We start from the raw sequence: 20712 nt of genomic DNA on the forward strand, positions 1-20712 counted from the left end.
ATATTCTCATAGGATGGAAGTATCAGCATCCCATAAAGAAGTTAATTTACAGTAATGACTCTCTTCGAGTGGCAGGATTCTGTTCCCCATTGTACATGCTTTCACTTTACCACCTTTTGCAGGAATTTTGAGGCTTATGGTAACCATGTTTGCACCTGTGATCTTAGCATTATTGAAAATATTAAAATACGTAGAATTTTGGCCAAAGGGCTCAATCATGTACCTAACTTTCCCAAAAACCCCTACCTTCCTCTATCACCTATACTAAGCTACCTCACTAACCTTGTTAGTGCTCTCCAACTGGAGATGACAGTCCTACCGAACTTAAGGGAAGTTGTGAAGGAATGATTCCTTCAAAAAGTATCACAACTACCTAGAAAATGGTTATCCTCTGATGATTCCTGGCTTACATCTCAGCTAACTTTTAATTTTCAAAAAATCTATGATAAATGGTTGGTTTTCGGGCTTGACGAAAGCTCTAACTGTCCCACTACTATATGCAAAAACCTTGCATGGATGGCCGCTTGTAATCAAGTATCTGGTAAGGAATTCTGTAATATTAAATCTCCACTACAAAAAATTACCAATAAAATTGCTAAACACTTAGGGAATCGAGGCTACTCTGTTCTGAACACTAAGTTACCTGTATTATTTCCCACTTATAAAATTCATAAGCAAAAGTTCAGATGGATATCTGATGCCTCCAATAGTATTTTTTCTGATATCACCAAGGATATTACATTATGCCTTGACCTTATACTATCCGAATTTGAGCTTATTTGTGCCTCTAAACAGAAAATCTGCCAAGACTTCCTACATATTCAATACAATCCCTTTTGGCTTACAAAAAACTCTACAGAAGTCTCGCTTAATCTTCCTCAGCAAATCTTCCACATTTTTACTACTGACATTACACAATGTTACGAAAACATCCCCCTTGAAGGGAATCTTGGCCTTAAGACTATTCTTGCCAAGGTGATTAAAATGTCTTTCTCCAATGCTAGAAAGAAGAAACTTTTTTACATCTCTCTTTCCAAAACCCCAGGTGGATAAAAGTATCTCACTCCTTACACTCCTTATACTTTAATGAAGCTAAGCTTTGCTTTTACATCTCCTGACTGCTGTGTAACTGCACTATAGTTTCAGGCGGTCTTTGCTTTAATCAATGCCTAGGCATCCCCATGGGATTCTCATGCTCTCCACTTATGTGTAATATTTACCTTGCTTTTTTTGAATACAAGTGGTGTCTCAAAACCATGGAGTCATACAAAAATAAGCTTTCACAGTTCAAACATACCTATAGATATATGGATGACTTACTTAGTGTCAACAATAGAGACTCCCTCAAAGAAATTTGTCTTATTTATCCTCACTGCCTTAAAACTGAACCCACTTCTCTCCATAAGATCATCACACCCAATGGGGCTTTTTGTACATCAGTCCAATTCCTTAACCTTTCTATCTCCCTTCATATCCCATCTGTCGGTGGGTATGACCTAAGGTTTGTTTGGAAAAGGGATCTCCTGAAACTACCAATTGTAGAATTCATAAAAAAGAATAGCAATAGGCCTCACAAGGCTGTTATTAGCTCATGTGTCAGCCTGCTACCGTTAATTTTCTATTCCTCCTCTAACTCTTTTCTTACATGGGAGGAGGTTGATCTACTAAGAAAAAAGTATTGCCTTAACGAGTTTAATAGAAACCAGATCTGTAACACTATTACACACGCTCTCACCCGGCATAGTTGGCCTGGGTTACACTTTAAACAAGAGAATATCATTTCTCTAATTAGGTAGTAGGCCCATACACAATGGGCCTACTACCAACCCATTGTGTATGGTGCCTGGGTTAGGGCGGGTAAACACACACACACACACACACACACACACACACACACACACACACACACACGCACACACACGCACACACACACACACACACACACACACACACACACACACACACACACAGTGTTACTTTAGTACTCTTGGTCTCTTTTTAGCTTAATTTTTTAAAAAAGGGGACCACACATAAACCTAGCCCTTGGATCGGGACCTGTTCGGGATGGTTTTTTATAACAATGATAATTACACACACACACACACACACACACACACACACAGAGGGTGACTTTATTAGTTCTTGACCTATTTTCTCTTTTAAAAAGAGAGCTTCAAAATATTTTTTGAGCCTCCACTAGGAGATTTGAAAACCCTTCATTAAAAATAAAAAAACCTAACAAGGCATTGGCTAGATGGAATACACACACTCCACCTCACTTGAGGGAGTTTCCGAGCTCACTTACCTCTTATGTTTTTTCAAACCACCCCCTATGGATACTACTACCGGGTATAGCCCGTCTCAACACTTGAGTATCTTTTACCTTGGGTGAAAACTTGCCATGAATACTTTGGGTTACCTCCTCATTGCACCGCACAGGTGGCTTCATTTGCTCTGCTGGAGATCCCCCTAACACTTGGATACCTACACGATTTGGAGTTATGGCGACCTCCCTCCCTGCTCTATTTATAGGTGAGGGCGCATCTCTGCCCCTCACTTAGTTTTGGTTGTACTCTGCTTGATTGCTTGACACTAGTTACTGCATTTTTGATACAAAGCATGGAGCTCTCTACTCAAGTTACTCAGGTCGGTCAGTGTTATTTCTTGCTTTACTTATTGCATACTTAGGACTCTTTTGGCATGGGCTTAACACTCTGTAAGGAAGAAATTTTAATGGAAAATATGGTGGTCTCCTCTTGCAATCTTTATAAACCCATACATGGGGGTTATTCCGCGTCGTGTGATTACAAAGTGGTGCACTAAATTAACTGTTTATCCACCCTATGGTCGGTGGTCAGAGCATATGGATGATTAGGGGTGTTTTTTTTTGCCCTGGTAACCAGTACAAATTGGGATATTTGGCAGGTGGTTTTGTGCCTTGATTGATTATTACTCTGTGCCGGGTTTTCATAAAAAAACTCTTGATGTTGAGAAAAAGAGGGGGTGTGTGGTGCTCTACCCTCCGCACACCAATTTATTGTTTGTTCTGGCCAAATTGCTTACTGTCACGATTTTGGAACCTGGTTTATACTAAATGGCCGCAATGGCATAGCATAACATGACTCAGTGGCTATGGCAATATAGCGGTTATTGTCTGAATAGAAAGGTTTTTTGGTTGCATATCATATTTTTTGTTGGTATATTCTGGTTTCATATCTTATACTTCTCACTGAGGGTTTAACACTATGGGGTCCTGCTGTCTGCGTTTTTGTGATTGGTTAAAAAAAAAACAACAGAAATGGGGTTATATAGTACTTTGGCTTTACCTTGGTAAGGAAAACTGCCAAAAATGCATTGGTACGAATTTTTGTGACTATTCCCTAACTCGAGCATATACTGCTTTTTGCATTAGCATCTTGTTTTGTGAATAAAAAAAGATAAGAAATTCACCCTATGGGTGTTGGAAGGTTATGATTCTTTTAGGTATCTAGATATCACACTATGGTTGTTCATGGTATTTTTTTTGAAAAGATGGGATATTCATTACAATGATTTTGCATGTACTCAGGAGGATATTGTTCATGAGATAGCTTTGGATATTATTATGGAACTAGCACTTTAAGCATAGCTTAAACCTTTCCTTTAAAAACTTCAAGGATCGGAGTATGGCTTGGCTTTTTTTAGCAGCACTCCTTGTTACTTGGATTGCTTAAAGAGATGTATTTGGTTAAAGATGTACGATTTGGAATCCATTTCACTGTGATAGGTATATAACCTAAAAACAAGTTTTAACGAGCTTGTCATTTTATAAAAACTGTAATTGGAAAATTTTATAAAAAACTTCATTTGGTGGAGATTTCAGAACTGATAAAACTATTGAAAATAAATGGAGGGGGATTTAGACACTTGGATCAGAAGGGGTGATGGCCTTCTAATCAAAATGATACTCTTTAACTAAAATCTCTGGGATTCTTTAAAAATAAGAGAAATCACAATTTTTTGGACTAAGCTTGTAAAGTTTTTTAAAAAGTTTGTAAGATGGACATGGATAACAACTGGTATAGTCCATCAATACCTGTAAAACACATCCAAGGCTAACTAAATTGTTGTCTTGTTTGGATGGATGCATGTAATGACTCTATCTTATCTTGGAAGTTTTTTTTAACTTTTGCAAGCCGTCCTACACTGGATGGAACACTCACTTATGATTTGGAAAGTTCTTTTACTATCTTCATACTGAAAGGGGATGTCTTTCCTACAAACATTGTACTTAAATGATTCTAATACTGAATTGTTTTTGTACTTATCTATTCCTTGTTCCATTGCCAGCTGTCTTTTGAATGTAAAAGTTCAATTATGTCTTATTATCTAAGATTTAACATCTACACACACACACACACACACACACACATTGATAGTGTCCTATTTACAATCCCAGAAGATGATTCACACAAGAGGACCTGCTCCTGTTAAATCTAGCAGTGGACTACCCACAAACCTCCTCTCTTTGCCAAATCTATGTGGGTGGGGGTGTGTGTGTTTGTGTGACATACTTGAGCTCCATCTAGAGCAAGCTCATGGATAACCCAATTTTGCTGTAAGTAGGCAAGTCCTCATCTCTTTGTTGAAACATATTAACTGTTTGAGTTTTTGTTAGTGTCTCTATCGTGTGCGTGCACATACATACACACACTCAGTATAGTAATCAATGATTTGGGGAGAAGGAGTAGCAGCGGAGGTGCTTAACATTTAACCATTTTGCAAGCACTTTAAGAAAGTGTATAGAAGCATCTCTTTATAGCTATTTAAAAAAAATTAAAATATAAACTTGCACAATTTTCAATATTGGTGTAAAAAAAAGTCCCTTGAAAAGACAAAGTAAAATATATTTTCAAAAATCAATAAATAAGAAAATCTCCATCAAAATTGTTTTGTTTTGTTATGTGCACTTAAACTGGAACATTTACTTTATGTAAAGTAGAAAGTCTTTTGACTTTCCATTGCCGAAAGGCTTTTAATTTCCTACACTTCACTTTTGCATCTTCAATATTCTTACCCTTCACTTTTGTATTTTATATTAGAAGTTTTTTAATAGTTTCTTTGAAGTCAACCAATGTATGACAGATGGATGCCCTCTCCTTCCTTGAAAATTTTAAGCTCCATTATATATAATATAGATGAGGTACCCCCATATGGAGGTCTCTGTATTATATCACTACTATATCATATCGGATGTTGAATGAAGTCACACAAACGGGATCGATGATGATGAACACACACACGGTTTTTGTGACAATGAACATCTATAGAATAGCATCTGAGTTTACTTTTTAAGGTTGAGTTTACTTTTGCTTGTGCTTGTTCACTTTATCATGCTACAAAGTGGACTATTACACAACCAAACCCATGTGGGCATCTAGTTAGTGCACCAGCCTACCAACGTGGGGGTCACGGGTTTGAGAGCCATCCAAGGAATGGGGAAGTCAACACCGCTAACATTTTGTGGGATTTCCACCCCCCTTGAGATCTGCACAAATCTCTACCTACCATCAATCCCATCTCTTGAGCTTCATTAAAGACCCTCTGTGATATAGTGTTGTGGCATGGAAGGGTGTAATTATAAAAGAAGGATTGATGTGATTGATTTGAATTGAGTAGTCTCTCTCTCTCTCTCTCACACACACACACACACACACACACACACACACACACACACACACACACACACACACACACACACACACACACACACACACACACACACACACACACACACACACACACACACACACACACACACACACAGTACTGGTACTATTGGTAAGGTTATTGCTATACTAGTACCGGTTTTACTTGTACAATATATACTGGTATTGTTACTAGTAATTACTAGTACTACTGGACGATACTGGTACTGATACTGGCACTATACACTACTATTATTGATACTCCTATACTACTACTAGTAGTATTGGTTGTATTGGTACAATATATACTAGTACTCGTACTGGTACTTACTAGTACTACAAGACTATATTGGTACTGATACTGGCACTATACACTACTGGTACTGATACTCCTATACTGCTATCGATAATACTAGAGTTGTATTGGTACTATATACTGGTATTGATACTGATACCTATTTGTACTATTGAACTATACTTGTATTGGTACTGGTACACACATACACATGGCTATTTTTAGTGTGTTGCTATTTCCGTGGTATATTTTTACTAGGACTGTTGGCCTGAGGTACTTTCAGTGAATAACTCGCTTAAATTCACTATGTAATTTTTGTAGGGTGGTACCTTAATGGTACCTAACCCTTAGATACTAAATGGGTTATGGGCGGGCTAATTGGCTATGTAAATGATGTCATCTTTTGCTTAATAGCGAGGTGGCTCCCTCCTGACGGGTCTGCGATACTACGCTCTTAAGTGCTCTCTCTCTCTCTCTCTCTCTCTCTCCTTGTTTGTTTGTGTGTGTGTGTGTGTGTGTGTACATGGCGGTGTTGCTACACCAACCCCCTCTTGAAGCCGGGCCCACCATACGGCTAAGAAGGAAGGTGGCCACTATCTCCAAGACCTATAAAAAGGTGAGCTTTACATGCTTAGTTAGTATTAGTGGTGTGTGTATTTGGGAGAAGTGTCTGTACATTAGGAATGTGAGGGTTTTACCTGCAAAGGGGTAGTGTTAAATGTCAGATCTATGGCAAAGAGCAAGGATAAGCAAGCTATCATGGAGTTGGCTGCTCCAACTAATTCTCAAGTGACTTTTGGCATTGAAATGGACTGCTGTGCAAACTATTTGATGGTTGTGAGTATTCCTCATGCATATGCTTGTGTATAGGCACTTGAATAGCTCCTTCTACTGAACTTTATCTCATGAGAGCTTGTAAAGCACAAGGGGCTTCATATGGTTTTTTCCCTTGTAAATGATTTCATCTCTGAATATACGATTAGCTTGTCCTTTCTTATTATTTATCTTTGAAAGAGATCTAGTTGGGTGACATCTATAACATGTGGGATACCCATGCATCACCTGCATACGGTACCAATGCTAACTAAATGTTGTGTTGTTTCCATGGGTGCAGGTGAGGGTTACCTTCTCAAATATGGTTTTCAAAGTTCCTTGGATTGAACATGCATACTATTATATCTTCTGGCTCTTGATTTTAGCACTTGTGTGTAAGACTGTTTTGTACTATGAATGGGAATTATACCTCCTTTTCATTGACATAGTTTCTAGTGTCTTTTGTAATCTGAAAGGATTCTTTGGTGGATATGTTATGTTGTTACTGAAACACACACACACCTAACACCAAGGATAGTAGTGGTACTATTCAAAGACCTAGTTACTATATTTTAATCCCTTGCTATCTATCCTAGATAATTTTACCTTGGACTGATCCTTGAGGGATGGGGGCTCTCTTCACACGGCCCTTATAGGTTCGCCTAGTCGGTTGAGGGCTAAAGAGGCTACCGGTTCTTACCTTTGGCGGTATATTTCTCTAAATAACTTTTTATGGACTTCGCAAAACTTAGCACTATCTCAAGGGATAGAGCTTCCTACTGTGCCTCTTTCTAAAGCATCACTTCAGATACTTAGATGCATACATGACCATATGGCATCTAAATTGATAGCAGGGGCTTCACCAACTCTTTGGTTTAAACCATGTTGTTTGATAACTGTGTCCATACCCTTGCCCAACTTGTCAACAACTCTAAGGAAGGGGTGGCAGAGTTATCTGAATTGATTGAAAAAATTCTTGCCCTAACACTTGCTCACAAAGGGAGTTAGCCAAGTTCTCTTCTAATGATGTCAGCAACATGTCACTTTTAACAAAATGCACATTTGAGGATTCCTTTGGGATCATGAGAAAAAGCATAAGATATATTGTTGATAGACTATGAATGCCAACCATACTTTTTTCAAACTGGCTGGCCAAAGCCTTAAAACTCCTACATGAGTAATGTCTTCCTTGAAGACAATATCAGAAACTGTGTTGATAAGACTAATTTGACTTGGCACATCTCTACTAATGCTTCATACTCGACCTTTGTTACTCTCCTCTACTTCACAAGGCAGTAGGCCCATACACAATGGGCCTACTGCCAACCCATTGTGTATGGCGCCTGCGAGAGGGCGGGTACACACACACACACACACACACACACACACACACACACACACACACACACACACACACACACACACACACACACACACACACACACACACACACACATAGAGTACTAGTATTAGTACTGGTTTTACTAATGATACTGGTAGTACTGGTAATGGTACTACAAGTACGGTTACTACTACACTGCTATACTAGTACTGGTTGTACTGGTACAATATATACTGGTATTGGTACTGGTAATGGTAATTACTTTGATATTGATACCTATTTGTACTACTGAACTATACCTATTTGTTCTACTGAACTATACTAGTACTGGTATTGGTACACACACACATGCACATGGTTGTTTTTAGTGTGTTGCTATTTCTCTGGTATATTTTTACTGGGACTATTGGCCTGAGGTACTTCTAGTGGATAACTCGCTTAAATTCACTACGTAATTTTTGTAGGGTGGTACCTTAATGGTACCTAACAGTTAGATACTAAATCGGTTATGGGCAGGCTAACGGCTTTGTGAATGATGTCGTCTTTTGCTTAATAGCGAGGTGGCTCCCTCCTAGCGAGTCTGCGATACTGCATTCTTAAGTGCTCTCTCTCTCTCTCTCTCTCTCTCTCTCTCTCTCTCTCTGTACATGGCAGTGCTGCTACACCATCCTCCTCTTGAAGCCGGGTGTGCCATACGGATAAGAAGGAAGGTGGCCACTTGCTCCAAAACTTAAAAAAGGTGAGCTTTACATGCTTACTTAGCATTAGTGGTGTGTGTATTTGGGAGAAGTGTCTGTACATTAGGACCGTGAGGATTTTACTTGCAAAGGGGTAGTGTTAAATGTTGGATCTATGGAAAAGGGCAAGGATAAGCAGACTATTGTGGAGTTGGCTGATCCAACTCATTCTCATGTGACTTTTGGCATTGAAATGGATTTTTGTCCGAACTATTTGATGGTTGTGAGTATTCCTCATGCATATGCTGGTGTATAGACACTTGAATAGCTCCTTTGCTGAACTTTATCTCATGAGAGCTTGTAAAACGCAAGGGGCTTCATATGGTTTTTTCCCTTGTAAATGAGTTCATCTCTGAATATATGATTAGCTTGTCCTTTCTTATTATTTATCTTTGAAAGCAATCTAGTTGGATGACATCTATAACATGTGGGTGCCCATGCATCACCTGTATACGGTACCAATGCTAACTAAATGTTGTGTTGTTTCCATGGGTATAGGTGAGGGCTATATTCTCAACTATGGTTTTCAAAGTTCCTTGGATTGAAGATGCGGACTATTAAATCTTCTGGCTCTTGATTTTAGCACTTGTGTATAAGACTGTTATGTACTATGAATGGGAATTATACCTCCTTTTCATTGACATAGTTTCTAGTGTCTTTTGTAATCTGAAAGGATTCTTTGGTGGATATGTTATATTGTTATTGAAACACACACACACACACACACACACACACACACACACACACACACACACACACACACACACACACACACACACACACACACACACACACACACACACACACAAGTACTTACAAAGTTAGTATTTAACCCAATACAAAAAATCGACTCTTTACAAGGTTGGGTTTAGGATTTCTTTAACCCGCAACCCCTTAAAAATCCCCCCCCCCCCCTTTTTTTTGTGGGAGTGGCCCCTTAAAACATCACTTTGTTAAGCCTCTCAAAAGCGCATAGAGTATGGGACATTACCCCATAATAATGGTAATACTGGCGGGAATTTTTGGGTATTGAGTTAAATGACCTTGTGCATATCAAGTAGTTCATGCCTGTCGTGTATAGTAGTATGTACCTCACGACCTTATTGTCTTATGAGCTATGTGCTCCAGCATGCTGCATGATGATGTTCTTTCCCTCATATCTCCCATTCAATCCCCCCTATGGGGCCATGGCGGATGCCGCTTGTAGCGAGACACTTTGGAAAGCGAGCAAAGTTCAAAGACGTAGGTTTGCATCATCATCAAGCACTATTCAAAGGTGAGGATGGCCCTGGCCCCCTCACTTAATCTCTTTTACGTGGTGTTAGTGTTGGTATAAAGAGAGATTTGAGGGATTTTTTTGAGAAGCTTCCCTACTATCTAAACCATGACGCTTGTGGAAAAAGATGGTGCTTCTCAGGTCCGCATTTTGTACAAGTATTTTTACTGGTTTTCTTTGCATAACACATGTGCTTGAACTTACGTTCTGTCTTTGGTCTTTTTTGACGATGCAAAATGTTTCAATAATACAGTGGTCGACATAATTTTTTTTGAATTTTTTTAACTTTGGGCATAAAAGGCACTTGGCCTAAGCAGATTAATGAGGTTCACATAAATTTATAAAGGGTTTTTTTCACATGCCATGTGTTTTATGACTGCACGGGTTTAGGTTTCTCTACACCAATGCTTTGGATGGCATTTTTTTTGTGTGGAATTTTGGCCCTTTTTTATGATTAGGAGTAACTGGCATTAGGTCATCCCCATGCAAGCATGGAAATATGGATCAAGCCTAGGTTTGGTGCTTGTAGGTCTGCGTACTGACTCAATATGTTGGGTTATTAGCGGTGGGTTTAAGCCGTTGATGCCATTAGAAGGAAAAATATACCTATGGTGTATCTACATACAGACTGCGATTATTGGGATAACTATAAAAAAGGGGGGGCTGAGTTTGATGAGCCTTTGTTGCATTTGATGCCTGGTTTTTCTGGGTTGCTAGCGTAATTGTGGTGTCACATTGATGATATATTGTGAACTATGATCTGGGTCACATTGCATACCATGATGGAGATGCCGTCATCGAACAATCTGGATTTCATGGGTTTTTTTCACTTAAGGCATGGCTTATGTACACTTATTTGTACAAGTTTTGGAAGTTTTTTTCCTCTTACTCAAACTTAATCTAGAGGATTTGATATACTTAGCTGCGTTCTTTTTGCCTAAGCTAAGCAATAGACAACTATTTGAGGTGTAACACGATGTTTTTTTTAGGGTTCTATCTAATGCTAAGGACAAAGTTACTATGTTTTGACTAATGGTTTAAAGATGGAAGTGGTAAGAGATGTACCGCATCCACTTGATTGATTTAGGGGAGTTGTTTGACTAAATTTTGCCACACTAAGTAAGAGAATGACAAAATTGCTATGTAAAATTTTGATGGTGAATGGTTGACAAGTAGACACAAAATAGACTTTGAACTAATGGTGGTATTAAGTCACCTAGATCAAAAGGGGTGGTGGCCTTTTGATTGAAATGATAAATGGCCTTTTTTACAAGCTTTAAAATTATTTTTTTTACAAAATTGAAATACATGTACACTTTGTACGTTTTTTTAAAGTAAAAAAAGTTCTAAGTTGGACATGGATAACAATTGATGTAGTCCGTTGACATCTGTAGAATGCATTCAAGACTAACGTATTTGTTGTCTTGATTGAAAGGATGTAGGTGAGGACTCTATCCTTTCTTGGAATTTTTTTGGCTTGAAGCAAATGTTTGTCCATGATTATACTTGCTCCTACTACTTGGGAAGTACTTCTTTAATGAGTCATTATCATTGTATACTAGAATGAGGCCTCATTCTTATAAGCCATGTACAAAGATAATTCTAAGACTGAGTTTTTTTTGTACTAATCATTGCCTTTTCTCTAAAGCAAGATGTCTTTTGAATGTTAAAGTTCATTTATGTCTTATTATTTAAGTAAAAACAACTACACACACGTCCTTTACATAAGGTGTTTCCATTCTTTTGGAAAAACCTGAATGCTGGCTTTGGAAACTAGCTTGATTCTTAGTTCTAAGTTGGACCCACTGCCTATAATTCCTTTTTCGGTTGGCTGGTGCTAGGTGGTCCTTCATAGGCTAATGTTCTGGATACCTGCTCACACGGGCGGCTATTATAGTCTCTGACTTTACCGGTTTAAGGATTGCAAGCCCAACCTACAAGACTAATTATATATTTTCTTTCAAGATCACAAACATTTTAAATTGACAGCTCACATGAGAGTAAACTATGACTCGGAGAAGCATATAAGGATTTTAGAACAAATTAGGTTTTACGTAAAGGACCATTCTCCAAAAAAAGCCTTGGCTATTAGAACTAGACCTTTTTTGGCTCGACGGGCCAAATGCTGTGTTACATATTACCATAAGTAATCCCTGGCTTACTAATAATTTTTTCTATTGTAGACCCTTGCCCTCTCTCAAGGCCTTGAACTATCTTCTGAGCCCCTCTCTGTGGTTACCTCTCTTGTCCTCAGATGTATTGGCAATTTGGATGCTTCTCAATTAATATATGATTCGGCTCTTGCCTCATACAAAAATTTATCTATCTTACACATGCTGTCTTTCAATGATTGGGTCAAGATTCTGGCTACCCTGGACAAGGACTCTAATCTCTTGGAAACGGTACCCAAAGTGTCCAAGGTTTTTCCCTTCCTACCAATTAGACAAATTAAAATTGAATCTTTTGGTGTGGACCATCAGCTCTGGGTTTTACCTAACAAAGCCTTTTTCTGGCACCAATTCTTAGTGAAACTTGGGTCTATTTGTCTACTCTTCCTGCCTCCACAATTGAGGATTGTAGACTCACGATTATGAAAGGAGGCATCGCAAGCATCTCAGTCATCAGGCACCTCAAGCACCTTAGTCATCAAGCACGACAAGCACCTCAAGCACCTTAATCTTGGGTCGGGTTCCCACCTCAAGCTCAGCCCTAGCTTACCTAAGGTCAAAGGACTTTTACACTAATTATTGGAGGTCTTCAATGAAGCTAACCCTACGGTCTTATGCTCCATTGGTTAGCCTGCTCTTTGATAGAACATCTCTCATTTGGGCCCCTTTACCATTGGCCCCATGTTGAGATCTATAAGCACATGTCTATATCTTAACCCTTGCTCTCGTTTATTCTCCCCCATTAAATGATCAGTTTAATATGAGAAAATAATTTGGGTTGGTTAGATATTAGATTTTATGACATTTTTGTTCTGTGATTGAGGGCCACAAGAAAAGGAAAAAGCACGACTGTGTCTCCCACCTTCCACTCAGTGTGGAAAGGGGGGAATGTCCAAGCTTGGTGGCAAAAAAAGACGAATTCTACGCTCTTATCTGAGTGAAATTGGGGGAAGATCTATTGGAAGCTTTATTGGCAAACCATGAAGCCATCCAAAACTTTATACATGTAAAGTAATGGCCGACTACAGCGTGAGAGACTGACAAATTTCGTTTCCTTTCACCTTGGCCACATCTAATGGCGTGCATAAACATGGGCCGTGGGAACTAACCCCAATCGGGGAGCTTCATAATATAAAAATAATAATAATAAACATGGGTGACAAGCTCTCATTTGTTCATCTTGAGGGGTAGGTGGAAAGACTCCAGAAAGAGAAAACTAACCGGTCCTAAACTCTTTGACGTGAAAATGTGTAATAGCTGATGTGATGCAGATACAAAACAATATCTCCATCATGTATAGATCACCACCTACAATAGATTTGCCCTTGCGTGCTTAGGGTTATGTTGTACTACTTGTATGGTATTGTTGAGAAGTTGTAATGTATCTCTTAGCTTCTTGGAAAATATCTACTTTACAAAGTCCTTGTGAGAAAGGCTCCTATGCCTCTCTTTGTTCAAATCCTAGAGTGTGCAGATTGCAAGGTATGCCCAAAATGGTTGAGACAAATCCAAAACCCCTTGCTCTACAACTAGATAGTAAAAAATTTATTCAAGGCGTCACCCTGAGCCTAGAACTCCATGACTGAAGATCAAGCTAGACATGATTGACATGATAGAAATAAATGACAAAGAAACCATGATAGAGAGGATGATATTTACTCGGCTGCCTCCTTAGATACCAACAAACTAATTTGAAAGTCCATCTCATGTCTAAACCACTGTCATGTTTGACTTAGTTTAATGGATTTCACCAAATACAAAGTTAATATTGCTTTGAATGGTTTGAGTTTTTCATTTAAACAGTATAGCGTAGATTTGAACAACAAAATGAGGCATCCCCCACGTCATCATATGCAGCATGCTAATTGAGTCATTCTACTATAATGATTACGATGCCAAAAGTTATGAACTGAGAACTCATCACTACAGTAAACCCTACACCATCTATAACATAGAACATAAAGAGATCTATGCTTCTCTTTAAGTTTAATCTATCTCTTGGATCTTTTGTATTTGTATTGACTCCTTTTGTGTGTCACAAAAAGAACATATATCCACAACAGTGGACTGCACAAGAATGACTCCAACTCAACAACATTGCAAGGTCTGTTATTTGCATCCAATTTCCTATGCCTACACATTTTCTTGGTGCAACACACAAATGCTATGGGCAAGACACGACTTTTGTTTCTTATTATTTTTGGAGAGACCAGAATGCCAAGTCTTCACCATACTTTTGTATGGCACATTTTCATGATGTGCATTGTATACTTAGCATTTTCAATTTGTGGTGCTTCATTGTAAGACAAAATGTTTAACTATTCACATCGGTTTTATGTAGCTTGACACAAAGATTGTCCTTCGGCTTGGACAATTGGACGACACCCATACACGATTATCAGGCCAATAGTGCAGTTTAATTTTTATAGTATGTTGATGCTTTTTGTATTTTTTGAGTTTGTCAATGCTTCCCTAAGTTATTTTTAGCTACATGTTTTCCTCACTAGTACATGCTCAATCTTGATCATATATCTGTATATCAAATAGATACACACTTATTTTCTATGGGTATGTCATATTATGTTCTATAGATATTCTATAGCAATGCCCACCAAGAAAGACTAGTTTTATGGATAGTTGTGAATATGCACTCTCTTGCTCGACACCACATGTGTCCTCTTCATCTGTCCTCAGCCTCATCTGATGCCTCGCACCTCCACGCGCCTGTGTGTGTGTGTGTGTGTGTGTGTGTGTGTGTGTGTGAGAGAGAGAGAGAGAGAGAGAGAGAGAGAGAGAGAGAGAGAGAGAGAGAGAGAGAGAGAGAGAGAGAGAGAGAGAGAGAGACGCCTTCCAATGCACGTGACTGAGGGAGAGATAAAGAGAGGGTGATAATGGCGTTTTTTGAATGAGCTCATGCATGGCACACTACAAGTTCACTGACCTCTGTTAAAGATGTCAAAGAATTATAGTGACATACTAAACGATTAATAGCCCATATGAGGTCCATATCCCCCCCATCGTGCTTTCCTCCCCTCCTCGCCCTCTTCCCTCACCTGCCTTCTTCTCCTCTTTGCCATTTGTGTGTGTGTGTGTGTGTCTAAAGGCACCTAAATTAAATCCTCTACTGGGACACCAGATTGGTAGAATTCCCCTTCCCATATGCTTTGCAACTTGGCTCAAAGACATGGTTGCATGCTACACACAGAAAATAACTCACAAAATGTTATGGGAAATATAAGACTATTTTTGTCTCATAGGAAGTGCCATGTGGTTGAACAAAGAGAGGAAGAGGGAGAGAAGGCCTAGAATTTTTCATCATTTTATTTTATTTTGAATGGGACCCCCTTATTTTCTTGTTTCATGTTTTAAAAGCCGAATAAATATCTAGAGTCATGGACATATGGGGAAGTATTTAGGAAAAACCTTTATCCCAAACATACGAAATTTCCTTTAAGCTAATTCTTAAACAAAAAATTTGCAAACTAGACTATATTTTTGGCAATGTCTACACTATTAATTAAAGTGGAAATTTTCCTATTCACTATCTCCTCCCAACCTGATATCTTGAATTTTGAACCGGCTCAAGGCGCTTATAAGCTGAGATACACTTTCCCAAATAGGGAGTGGGTGTGAGAGAGTGCATGTTATTGAGAAGATACACTGCTTGTAGTTGCTAGCAAAGTCCTACTGTGGGTCTATGGTGTTTGCTGCTAGTGAGTCTAGTGTGGCAGTATCTAATGGTATTGAACCCGAAGACACTGTTGACTCGGATAATGGGAATTTTCTATGTAGTGTTGCTAGATCCATGGCGCATATGCGTTTGATGGTGGTTAAGGTTGATGGTAGTGATCAAGAATGCTATATACATGGTACGCTTGTTGGTGATGGTAAGGATGAATTACCTGATGCAAAATGCATACAGTGTGATGAGTGGATACCGCTTCTAGCAGACTGGGGGTTTTGCGAACTATGTTAAGATTTTTTTGGAAATTTCTTTTGTATTTTCTTTGAGAGGAGGGATAGTGGCAGGAGTATCTGTGTGTGTTCTTGCATGCATCTTTTACTTTGACAACCTCTTACTGAGAACTCTGTATTTGTGTAATGGAATTTGCAGAGTTCTTTTGGGATACACTTATGTAGCCGAGTTCTCCGAGTGTCAATCTTATTTGATGGTGAAAGAGTCATGGTATTGATTCATGCACACAGTTCATGGGGGTTGCCTCTAGATCTACGAGCTGTGTATTTTGTTATTGAGCTGAGCCCGAGTAGCTATACACCCGGGAAGTTTTTGGTGCTGGGCTTGGGAACTCTTTGTTCTTGCATGCAGGTTGCAGGGGTGGATAGGTTTGTGATCCCTTGTGGAGCTTGAGGTTGGCGTCTGCTATAATTTCCTCATGGCCAAGGGCAATCATTGATATTTTGGAAGGAGTCTGAAGCGATAAGTGCAGGTGTTTAGAGACATTGGTTTAGTTTCTCAAGATGCAAGGGAGGCATAGCTATAGAGGTGTTTTGTCTTTGCTTTGCCTTTCGGATTTAAATTGGTTGCTATGTGGCCGTGGCTCTTCTCCGGGTCCTACCATGTCTATCTTCTTTGCATCCTCAGGCCCATCATAGGACTCCTTGGTCCTTTTGTCCTCATTTTTCTCGTCTTCTCCTTCCCCACTTTCTACTGTTCATACGTCCCTAAGAGTTTTCATAAGCTCTTGGTACTTCTTCTTTTTCTCTACCTTGGTCCATTTAGTGTTCTTGACATCCAGGTTTTTTATTTGAAAAACCATAAAACCTGACATGTGCTATTTGTTTCTTTTTGTTCACTCGGGTTGTTAGAGCATTCATTGTCTTCATCATAATCTCGTTCAAATTTATCTAGGGAGTCATAAAATTTCTTTCTTCAGCACTCACCAATTGATCATCTCCAAGTTTTTCCAAGACTAATTTTTCATCATTCACATTTACTATATTGACCATATAGTATGGAACTACTTCATAACCGTCCTTATCACATAATTTTGTTGTGGGGCCATACAACCACTTCATATAGTATGGAACCACTTCATAACCGTCCTTATCACATAATTTTGTTGTGGGCCCATACAAAATAGCACACACATCTAGGGTTGCTAGAATATGAGTCAATTCCAATGGCTCTAGATCTTCTTCTAAAAAAGGTTCAAGAATGTATTCCTTATCTTCAATAGCTCTTTCTAGAATACACTCTTCCCGTTTCAAGATCCCACAATGTGATACATCGCACATTCATAGCTCTTTGCCCAAACTGGAAGCTCGGATCTTGCTAATGTAGCTGAATCAAACTCCTCCATTTTGGTCCTTAGGGTTTATGCACGTCGTGATTTCCATGTGCTTGAGGTATACATGATCATATCCCCAATCTTGAACCATCTTCATTTGTCGCATGATGGGAATCCAAGTATGATGTCGTAATTGTTCTTCTTGTCAAAGTCAACTATAGCAAAGGTATGCTCATACTCAATGCCATAAGAAGTAACAATCACTTTCTCTAGAAGTCCTAGGGGTTTTTCCATGTACCCATCGGCTAGTTGATTTTTCATCGTGGTAGCTCTCAAGGCTGGTTCTCCCCACTTTTTCCAAATTTCCTTGATGGCGATAGCAACGCCAACTCCACTATTGAGAATCACCATGGTTGTTACACCTTGGAATTCTATTGAAAGCATAGTATTTCCATCTTCACCCTCGCAATACTCTCTTACGTTGTTTAACAGTACAAGTCTTGTGTTCAATCGAGGTTTTTCAGTTCTCAGATCCTTTCTTGTATCTGTGATGTTGGATATTTTACCCCAAACTTCTTCAAGCACTTTCCAATAGTCACCCACATGTTTGGTCTTATTTGGGAAAGCTCTACTAGCATAATAGTGCATGTCACATGCGTAGATAATATGTCTATCATTTCTTCAAAGTCCATAGCCTTTCTTGATGAGAGTCTTTGTGATGGAACCACCTTCACATAGGACTTGGCTTCATACTCCTTCATGTATGAGTGTAAGGTTCTCAAAGATTGAGGTTGACACTATAAAGATCGTACTGATCCCCTATCTCCCCAATATGAGAAAATATCCAGTTCTTCTTGAGATCCTGCCTCGGGCTTCTCAATAGGTGGAAGAAAGACATCTATCCCCTTACTGGTTTAGTTGAATCTCTGAGTCAACTCTTTTGCATTGTTTGCTTCTTGTATTTGTCTCCAAAGCTTGTCTAAGCCATCTTCCTCTTTGTAGGCCTCTAACATCATAGGATGGAAGCCCTCAGATGCCTAATTTGTGGTATTCATCACTATCCTTGGCTTTTTGATTAATGTCTCAGGTTCTGTTTCAGCTGTGGGATTCTTAGATATCCTTCCAGGCTTATGTCTTAGTGGGATTATTGGTGTTGCTGGAACTTCTATCCAATTCTTTGGCTTGCTTGTCCGTGTCACTAAGCAAAGCTTGGGCAGTTCGGATCATTTTCAGACACATCTCCAACTTTCGATTTTCCAACTCAACGTAAGGATATGTCATCCATTTTTGTTCATGGTTTTGGTTAGTTTGAAGTCGAGATTTTTAAGCTTTCATAAGTGCGTCTAGAGGTTCATTCAACTAGCACATATCCCCCCGAACTTTCACTTTTTGGTATCTTTTTCTCATTAGGTTCTCTGGTCTTTGGGAATTCCAATTCAAGATTAGTTTGATTATTTAATATTGCTAGCCTATTCCTGGTTTGTTTTAACTCCTCCACTAGGGTTGTTTGTCCACGTTGGAGAGGGGGAATGGGGGAACACACTTGGCACACAACACAAGGCCTCTCTATATCTCAGAGTATCCACAACACCCCTATCCTCTTAGAAAAACCTTCAAAAAACACACTTTACACTAGCAGACTACCGCCTGCTCACTTTCCAATGATTATACACTTTAGAAGACCACCATACAATGCACACCTACTGCCATAGTCTGTCTCTACCCTTGCGTGCACGCGCGCGCGCACACACACACACACACACACACACACACACACACACACACACACACACACACACACACACACACACACACACACACACACACACACACACACACACACACACACACACACACACACACACACACACACACACACACACACACACACACACACACACACACACACACAATCTCACTCACTCACACAAAGAACCGCCGGTCCGGGGGGGCACACACATCCACATTGCCGACGCTGCCGAAAATACAAGAGTAGGAGAAATAAAAGAGGGGAAGGGGAAACGACAACACAACTAGGCAATAGTGGCTTGATTACACTTCAGAAGGCACATACAAAGATTGCACTGCCATCACAATGGTCATTTTTATGAAGAGATATAAAGGGGGGTGACATGCACACTCTTCTATCAAAAAACTCCACTCTGCAGGCTACAAAACAATGCAAAAAAGGCCCACCAATTGATTAAAAATTTGACTTTTATATGGGGGGTCTTCAACTTTGGAAACTACTCTTTAATTGGTCCACCTGGCTTCTCAATTTGGCATCTTTGGAAGGGGGAGCCTCCTATTTTCATCTTCTCTCTTGCTCTCTTCACTTAAGCTTGAGGGGGGTGCTAGCTTGAGATAGGGGTGCACTAGTGATGCCGCTAGTGCCCTTGGCACTTGGTAATTTTATTTTATTGTCACTTCATTCTTTCTCTTTCCTCTCCCCTCACTTACCATTTTACCCTAGGTCGGCCACTTGCTTCCTTTGTCCGACTTGGGTTTGGACCACCCTTGACCTCTCTACCCACCTTTGCCCGACCCGACTTGGGGGCCCTTTGATTTTCTTGACCACTTCCTCTCTCTACTCCATAACGGGGAGGCACTAGTGAGGTCGCAAGTGCCCCTTGGGCTTGCTCTCCAAAAACCCCTAAGGGTGCGGGCGGGACACCGCCCTATCGGGATGCCACATCACCATGCCTACCATCGATCCCTGCAGGTGTTCACCACCACCGGACCGCCACCTCTAGTGGCTACACCGCTCATTGCAAGCAAAATCCACCATCGATGCCAGCCACACCACCGTGCACAGAGCCCGCCCAAAATCGCTATGGCTCAACTCCACGGGAGCTCTCTCCCTTAACGTTTGATATCTACAATGGGCCACGTTATACCCCAAATACGTCGGGCCTTGGTATAGTGAGCCCGCATGTAGGTTTAAGGCCTGCCATGTGGAAGATCTAGCTTTCCCAAGCCTCCTAAGGCTCTGAAAATTCCCAAAAACTCCCTTTGAAGATCAAATTTCCCCCCAACTTTCAAAGCTTTCCATATGCTTCTTCGAAGTCCGATTCCCAAGCCGCAAAGCCTGGCTAGTGCAACTCCATTGTGCTGACTCCAATACAAGGATAATCCATTGACTTTG

Source organism: Adiantum capillus-veneris, chromosome 26, assembly GCF_014529385.1.
Source record: "Adiantum capillus-veneris isolate H3 chromosome 26, ASM1452938v2, whole genome shotgun sequence".
NCBI classification, from domain to species: Eukaryota; Viridiplantae; Streptophyta; class Polypodiopsida; order Polypodiales; family Pteridaceae; genus Adiantum; species Adiantum capillus-veneris.